Here is a 7,977-nt window from a genome sequence, read left to right as displayed (position 1 = left end):
GCCTTGCTGCTGCCTCTCTACAACCCCAGTGAGAGACTTGTCGTGCCCTTCGCTTAGGAACAATGAGGCAAAGAACTCGTTGAGGAGTTCAGCCTTGTCCCCCCTGTCCAGCACCAACTGGTTCTGCCCATTTAGCAGGGGTCCTATTCCTCCCTGGGCCTTCCTTTTACTCCCTATATATCTAAAGAACAATTTCTTGTTGTCCTTTACTTGGGATGCCATCCTCAACTCCATGGTAGCTTTGGCCCGTCTAACTGCCTCCCTACAAGCGCGAGCAGAGGAGGTATATTCGTCTTTGGTGATCTCTCCCTGTTTCCACTTTTTTTACGTGCTCCCCTTTTGGCCCTTAGGCTGCCCTGGATTTCTCTGGTCAGCCAAGGAAGCCGCCTGGCTCCTTTCCCTCTTTTTCCTCGCATCGGGATCGTCTCACTTTGTGCCTGAAGGATCGTTTCCTTAAGGCACAGCCACCCTTCCTGGGCTCCCATCTCTTCAAAACTCCTACTCTGCAGTGCATCCTTGACTAATCGCCTGAGTTCATTGAAATCAGTTTTCCTAAAGTCTAGCACTTTCACCCTACTAGTTACCTTACCCACTCGACGTCTTATGAAGAATTCTATTATTAGGTGATCACTGTCCCCCAGATGGCTACCGATCTGTAGGTCCCCTACCATGTCATCCCCCGTTGCCAATACCAGATCCAGTAAGGATCATTTATTCATATATTGTATTCTTTATTGAGTAAATCTTGCTGTACTTCATTATAGTCAAGCTTCTTGGAATTTTTTTTTTTGGCTAATGCAAAATAGTTCCTAAATCCATTGCAGTGGTCCCATAAATTGTGTAATTTCTTGAGGCATATAGCTTCTTAGTGGCTACTGACATTATCAAAGCAACAACTATTTAGCTGAAAAAATGTTTACAAGTTCTTCAGGGTGCCACTTGGATCACGTCATGTTTGCCATTTGATATCTTTGTGAGCTGTCTGACTGCTTAATTCCTCTCACTGCTGCCTCTCATTTGTCCTTCAGTTCCACTGCACGTTGGCTGGTTGTGCTAACCTCCGGTCTGCTGTTGGTTAGTGGACATTGGTAAAGCTGGTAACATTGCGACAGATATATTTGTAACTATTTTTCTTTTAATTTTTAACTTAAATGTTCTGTCACAAGAGTTCATTTCCCTGAAAGGGAGGCATCAGTTGGTGCTTTTCTGCTGTGCCAATAAGTGCTTGTGACCTCTGATCCCTCGCTGCTATGTGAGTATCGCACAGTAACACATGTACTTTGGATGCCGAGAGACCAACTGGAAATGAAAGCACTGCTAGTCAGTCCATTGGAATTTGCTTAAAATGGAGGCGTGCAACAGACTAATTTATTCTCTGCTAATTAAAAATAGAAGCATTTAGTTGTTTAAACAACCATCTGGTGAACAAAGAATAGGCTCTTAAGTGTTCCTGTTCCTTTTTTACTTCCTTATTTATTTATTTTGTCTTGCTTTCTTGGTCTTCGGAAATAAAGCTGATTTCACTTCTTTAACCATATCCAATCAAAGGATACAGAAGCTAAGTAGAATCCGCCTAACTTCTCCACTGTATCCTGGTAATGTTAATCTTAATTTGAAAATACCTGTATTATTCAACGCTTGCGCTTCAGATGTGTCGATGAGCCCAGTTTTAAAATAATTTACTGAGCAATAAAGTTATAAATACTGTTTTGTCCCAAACGTAACACCTTTTTCAGTTTTAAGGATCTGTTCTTTAGGATCATTCCAATTTCAGATTGCAAGATCAATAATTTTCACATTGGATGCTATAAAACATTGTCCTTTTTCCAAACATTTTACTTGCTTCAAAAATCTTAATTTCATTTTGTATTTTTTTTCATCCCCATCCTACAGTAAAAAATAACTAAGATTGGGGAAATATTTTGTTAACCAGTTTTTTGTCTTTCCCAAATAGTTTTTAATAAACAGGTTGGGGAAAAGCATAGTTTCATAGGCATCTCTATGCTTGTTGCTTTTCTGATTTGCGAAATTTCTAAGCTATTGAACTGTAACAACTTATCATCTGCTTGGTATTTCTGTGGCGCAGTTTTTTCACTGTAATTGAATTTACCTCATACTGTACTGGGGGGCGGGGAGGACTGGGAGGCATTTTCTCAATCCTGGCAGAATATTCTTTAGTTTAGTTTAACTCATTTTATAGAGATCTGACATAGCAGTAAAAAAAAAAAAGTAATAATAATCTGTATTTATACAGCCAGGAGACGCATTAATAGAATGTATTATGAGACAACCTGAAAGTTCCACTTTCAGAATTTTAGTTTCAGGTTTAGGATTTTATTCATATTTTTCTCCTTCTCTGCCCCCAATATCTGACTACACTGCTCCTGGGGTGGGGAGACATTTTACTTATTTTAGGTATTCATCATTTTCTGAATTAATAACATGTTTCGGGAGCCTTTGTTTTGTACATCAGTCTGGTTCTGTTGTATTTTTTTTAGTTAAAACCGAGTACTATTTAGTAACTACTTTGGTATTAACAGTTCTATTTAACTCTCCTGTGGTAATAGTCTCCTTTAAATGTTGACTTGTCCTATTCTGAGGTTGTGTTGGTAAATTGATTGTACTAGGGTGCACTGGACCGACAGTGTCAGCGGTTTTTCAGCCAGATGGAGAAAGTCTGAAAATAAATGAGTATGAGCAACTCACTTTTTTTTAAGAGGAAGGAAGTTTGTTTTAACACCCATTAAGGAACATGGATTTGTAAGACTTTCAGGGGGATTTCAGCAGTGAGAAGTTGTCATGGGTGTCATGAGAGTTGGCAGTCTGTCATAGTAGGCAGCGTAGCTTTTATATTTTAAGGCAAAATATAGTTAAGTCTGTCAGTAATGCGGATGAGCAACAACAGTGTAATAGAGGGTGGTTCCTTGTACATTTATGGTATACTTCCAGTACTTATGAGTTTGGTAACTTGAGAGTCAGGTATGTATAACATCTTTCAGGAAGCGTTACAGATGGCAGCTCTAATCTTACTGATGCAACATTACCTTGCAGTATAATTTCTACTAATTTCCGCCCAAAGCATACATTTTCATGTCTCTGGCTCTTGGGGACTTAATGTTTGGCGTTATAAAGGACTGACTTATTAGAGTGCTGAGTAGTTGAAAACTGATGAGTCTGTAAAATGTGCCCACTTTGCAAGTGTCATTTACATGTCTATACGTATTTATATTGTAATAGTCTGAAATATTTTACTTGTGCCCTTAAGAGGCAAACAATTCTTCACTATTTTAAGTGTACCTATACAATGAATACTGGCATTTGAGGAAATACTATTTATGCAAAGTACACGATATTTTCTACCAATGTAAATAATACAATTATCCTTTGTTCTAATCTTTAAAAAAATGTCATGTTGTGTTATCATATTTTGTGGCTGAAGCAATTAGTGGAGTGCAGTAGGGAGTGTTCCCTCTGAGATCAGGTTACGCAACCATTATTTCCATGCATTTGTATCATAAATGAAATAGGTTGATGATGCCAGCTTGTCATGATATGTTTCTTGGGCATTAAGAGGCCAATGTGGATTCTAGTGAGAGGGTCCATCTTAAAATATGACTGGTAGCAATTCAGTAAATGTTTTAGAACCAAATTTATTCAGATAGTAGCTTATATCCTTATATGTGGCTTCGCTTAGGATTTGGAGCCTGTAATCTCTCTTGTGTTAGGGGTATTTTGCTTTGCCAAGTCTTTCCAGCTCCAAATACTGAGAAACTTTGCCTCAGATGCTTGTTCTGGTGTGTGTGTGTGTCGAAGTGTGCCAGATGAAGAATCTGGTTCCAGGCCTGCATGTGTGCATTTCCAACATGGAAGGGAGACTTCAGTTGCTTGAAGCTAACCTCTGTTTCAGGTGCACAAGTTAGACAAAACCACTTACTCTTTGTAATTACAACTGTAGTGTTTTGTTTCCATTGTTAATATTAGTGTAGACGAAGAAGGTTCTGTGTGAGGAATTTTTGAGCTGACATTTATCAGTTAGGAAGCATTTTATAAACTGAGTCAGTATCTGTCCTGGAATATATGTAGGTAACTCACTTGGAGTCAGTGGGCCTGATTTACAGATACTGGAAGATAAAACTTGGCATTTATCTATTAAAATTCCAAAAGTATAGCGAATTATATATGGCTTCTCCTATGCAGAAGAAGTATTGGATGTAGAGAAAATGAGGCGAACAGATTGCAGCTGGTTACAGTTCCAACTTTAGAACAATTTATGACTTAATTTAGCCCCACTGCCTCTAGTTGAGAGTATTTATTAACTTTTGTGGTTTTTCATTGTACCATTAATCTCATTCAAAACTACAGAGGGTGCCCACAAACCGTGTGTGTGTGTTGGTGGGGGGAGGGAGGAGACTGTCTAGTTTCTGTCTTGTTTATGCATTCACCATCTGTCCCCAAAAGAGTGGGTCTTTTGGTCCTTGTGAACAGAACTGAAATGCAAGCATTTTTGTTTACTATTCCTAGTTAGAACTGCAGGTGTTTGGCTCCATGATTTATCTGTTAAGTTGGATGTTTTTATCCTAAAAATAATAAGATTGAGCAAAACCTCTTCCATTATTGTAATAAACAGTACTGAGAAATGGCCCATGCCTCAATCCTTAGCGTAGATGCTAGGTTGAAATCCTTCTTCAGCTTCGGAGAACATCTGTTATATAAGGGAGAGAACAACTTTGCAGCTTGTTCAGGAGGAGAGTTAAGCAGCGCTTCTGGTGAAATGCACCATCCTGCACATAGCCGCGGATTGTGCTCTAGGGTTTTTCCGGTTCTTATTACAAACAGTATTTATCTTGTTGACTTATACCCTTTCTTTTGATAAATAAGCTGTTTCTAAACTGTTTGTCAGTTAATTCAGTCAATATATTTTGAAAAAAATGGCAGGGAGGAGTGTGTGTGCACACTCATGCAAACTCTTTCCCTCATTAAATAAAGGTAAGGAATCTTGGTACTCTTCATTCCAGTTAAGAATTGTATCAGCTGTAAAGGCATGTATCGAAAGGTTATTAGGTCAGGGAACCTAGTCTTGGAAAGTGATGATTCTTAAATGTTTATTTTGGTTCTTAAATCTGCAGATAGCCTTTCTCAAGTGTTCCTTAAACACTAGAAAAGTAAATAGGTACCAACAAAAGCATCTTTCCCTTTTCATCTGTTTAGCTTCTCCTTTGATGTCATAATTTCACTGGTGCCAAAGTATCAGAATTTGTAATTTTTTTTTTTTTAAGTATATTCTAAGTAGCCTTTAAATGCTATATCCCGAAGACACCTGTTTGTCTCTAGGCTGGATGCCTTTAACTGAATCTGTGCAAGCTGAAGGTCAGGGAGTTTAGGGTAGATTGGGAAGAGCATTTGAGCAGGCAGCAAAAGCTGGCAGTTCACACTGTGGTGTAAAAAAAAAAAATAAAAAATGAGTGCAGTCAAAGCCAAATTAAGGTGAAAGTCGAGCAGAATGGCAAATCACTTTCCTGACATGCTGATTTAAGTGAAGGTTGGGTTTCTTTAAAACCTCATTAGCAGCTTCAGGAGCCGTCTTTGTTCTGCTACTGAAGCTTCCCAAAAGGCTTAGGTGCTATGGAGTCCCTCCCTCCTGCCTTGTCTCAGATCGGAAGGGGGGGTGTCCGTCCGTGTCCGATTGTCTTGAATGATGCAAAATATGGGATTATAAAAATCTGAACTTTCTTTGTCTTGATTTCTTCCTCAGTAAATTTGGGGCTCTGTTTTGCCTACTGTGCCTGTGCAAAACATGTATGTAAAACACTCTCAGCTCTTAATTTGGAAGATGTATAAAAAGTGTGCTGTGGTATGCATAGATCACTTCAATTCTTAACACGCCAGTTCTCTGTAAGACTCTGCACAAACATCCATTCCAACTGATGAATGGGCAATAGCATAATGAATTTACAGCTAGCTTGTGCTTTTTGCCCTTGGACTCCCCATGTTGCAGGCAGGGCCCATTTCACATTTGTGGTGACATGGCTGTCAATCAGCATGTACTTTTTCTTTGGCACCTTTGGTGTCTGCCATGTATCTTCACAATATTTTAATTGGTGTGGGGGGGGATGACATGATTCCCTATCTAAGGAGTTTCCTGGTAAAGAATGAGCTAATAGTGAACCAGAGTTTGTGAAGAGAATGTCACAGGCCCTTTGTTATAAATGTAGGCATTCCTTAGTGCTCCTGGGAAAGTTAAACTATTCTTTTTCTTTCCAGCTGGTTTTCTGTCACCCTGCTGTAAGAATAGTGCCTTCTCCACCCCATCCCCAAACTAATATCTTTTAGTGAGTCAGATTTCTGAATGAGATGGTGGGACCAGGTAAGAGAGAAGAGTTGAGGGGAAGCTGAGCATAGCTGTGTAGAGGCCGGGGTTTGCTGAAACCTCTCCAGAGTCACTGCGCACTTTTGAAACAAAAGTTATGTTCCTGGTTTTTGGTAACTTTTTCCAATTTCATTCCTATAAAACAACTATTTAAAGTGGATCTTTGTCCATCCCTGCAGAAAATCTCTGCCATGGGATGTGCTATGTATTTTGGGTTTAATCCTGTTGCAACTGAAATTTAGGGCTTGTTCAGTTGCAAACAACCCAGCACTCTAAAACTGGGAACACTGGACCTCCTCAGTCCCACTCAATCGGTAGGGGAAGTAAACTTAACTTTTTGATGTCAAGTGCTAATGCAGTATGTTTAGCAATCTAAACACAAACAGTGTTTAACTCTTGCTTCATTCCTGGAGTTCTAGGAATGGAGGAAACCAAAGGAAGACTGGAAGAGTTTGCTCTGCAAGTCGGAGGGACAGTTCTTTTTCCTTTCCTCCAGTTAGAGCCCAGAGCATTTTCAGACTGAATGGAAAAGTTTTGTTGAAGCCAGTGAGGAATTGAAAGGTGGAGCATTATCCTGCAGCACTATAAAAGTTTGATTTGGAAGGGATTTGCTTCTTAGCCGAACTAAATTATGTCGGGCCAACTCTTACTGTGTCTTTGGAGTAGTTTAACTCTCAGACAAACGATGGAACTGTTGTGACCTGTTACAGTATGGAAGGCTGGGTTTGCTTCTAGCCCTGCACCCTCCACGAGTGCCACTTTCTCTGCCTGCTCTGCTACTCTGCCCTGTGTTCCCTGCCTGCTCTGCCATTGTGCTTCCTGTCCCCCCGGTCCTGCCACATGTCACACGCACAAAGACGGCCTATACCCTTTGTGGCAGATGGTTGGCATCCCTGTGGTTTGTTTTGGACAGTAGATGTGATGGGAACAATTTTAGGGCGGTGGACTGTAGGAATTAAGGTCTTTTTAAAAAATAAGTTAGTCTAACTTTTTGTGGGTCTGGTGCAAATAGCACAGGGATTTTTTTGTGCAAATAGCACAGGCAAATTCATCTTAAAAAAAAAAATTGTATACTATAATGGTACTTGGGTCAGATAATGTTATGGGATACTCTCCTCTGTCGTCGGTATTTGAATCACTGGAAGGACTTATGAATTATTTTGGCTGCTACGGGACTCTTCAGTGAGTGATATACTCTTTCAGCTGATTATAGCAATTGTACAAACTATACTATAAAAGCAGTGTGGAGTTTCATAGTATGATGGATCTTTGGCTGAGGGCTGAGATTTGTGTATCTGGGAAGGCTATTTTATTAATATCATCTTTTGTCTTTTATTTTGAAAATTGAAAGTAAAGCAAGTTTTAAGTTAATTCTTGTTAAAGTCTCTTACCCTTGTTTTGAAGTGGCGGTAAGTGGTTCTTTGGTAATGGTGTGGAAAAAAATGAAATGGCTTGTTTTTCAGGAGGAAAAGATATATTTACATGGCAGAGGGGCTTCCTTCTACCTGTTTTTTCCTAACTTGGAGAGCAACATTTTAAAAAGCAATGCTTGTTCCAAAGAGTAGCTTACCAACTCTGCATGCTTCTTCACAGGAACATAGGATTGGAAG

The 7,977-nt window shown here is 39.5% G+C and overlaps 1 protein-coding gene across 5 annotated transcripts in view; it reads left to right on the top strand.

The window, feature by feature from the left end:
• THRAP3 (thyroid hormone receptor associated protein 3) overlaps positions 1–7,977 on the top strand; it is a 56,237-nt gene that overhangs the window by 28,463 nt on the left and 19,797 nt on the right. The gene's annotated exons all lie outside the window — the stretch shown is intronic.

The sequence above is a fragment of the Alligator sinensis genome, unplaced genomic scaffold, assembly GCF_000455745.1.
Source record: "Alligator sinensis unplaced genomic scaffold, ASM45574v1 scaffold964_1, whole genome shotgun sequence".
NCBI classification, from domain to species: Eukaryota; Metazoa; Chordata; order Crocodylia; family Alligatoridae; genus Alligator; species Alligator sinensis.
This window is presented reverse-complemented; position numbering and strand designations above follow the sequence as displayed.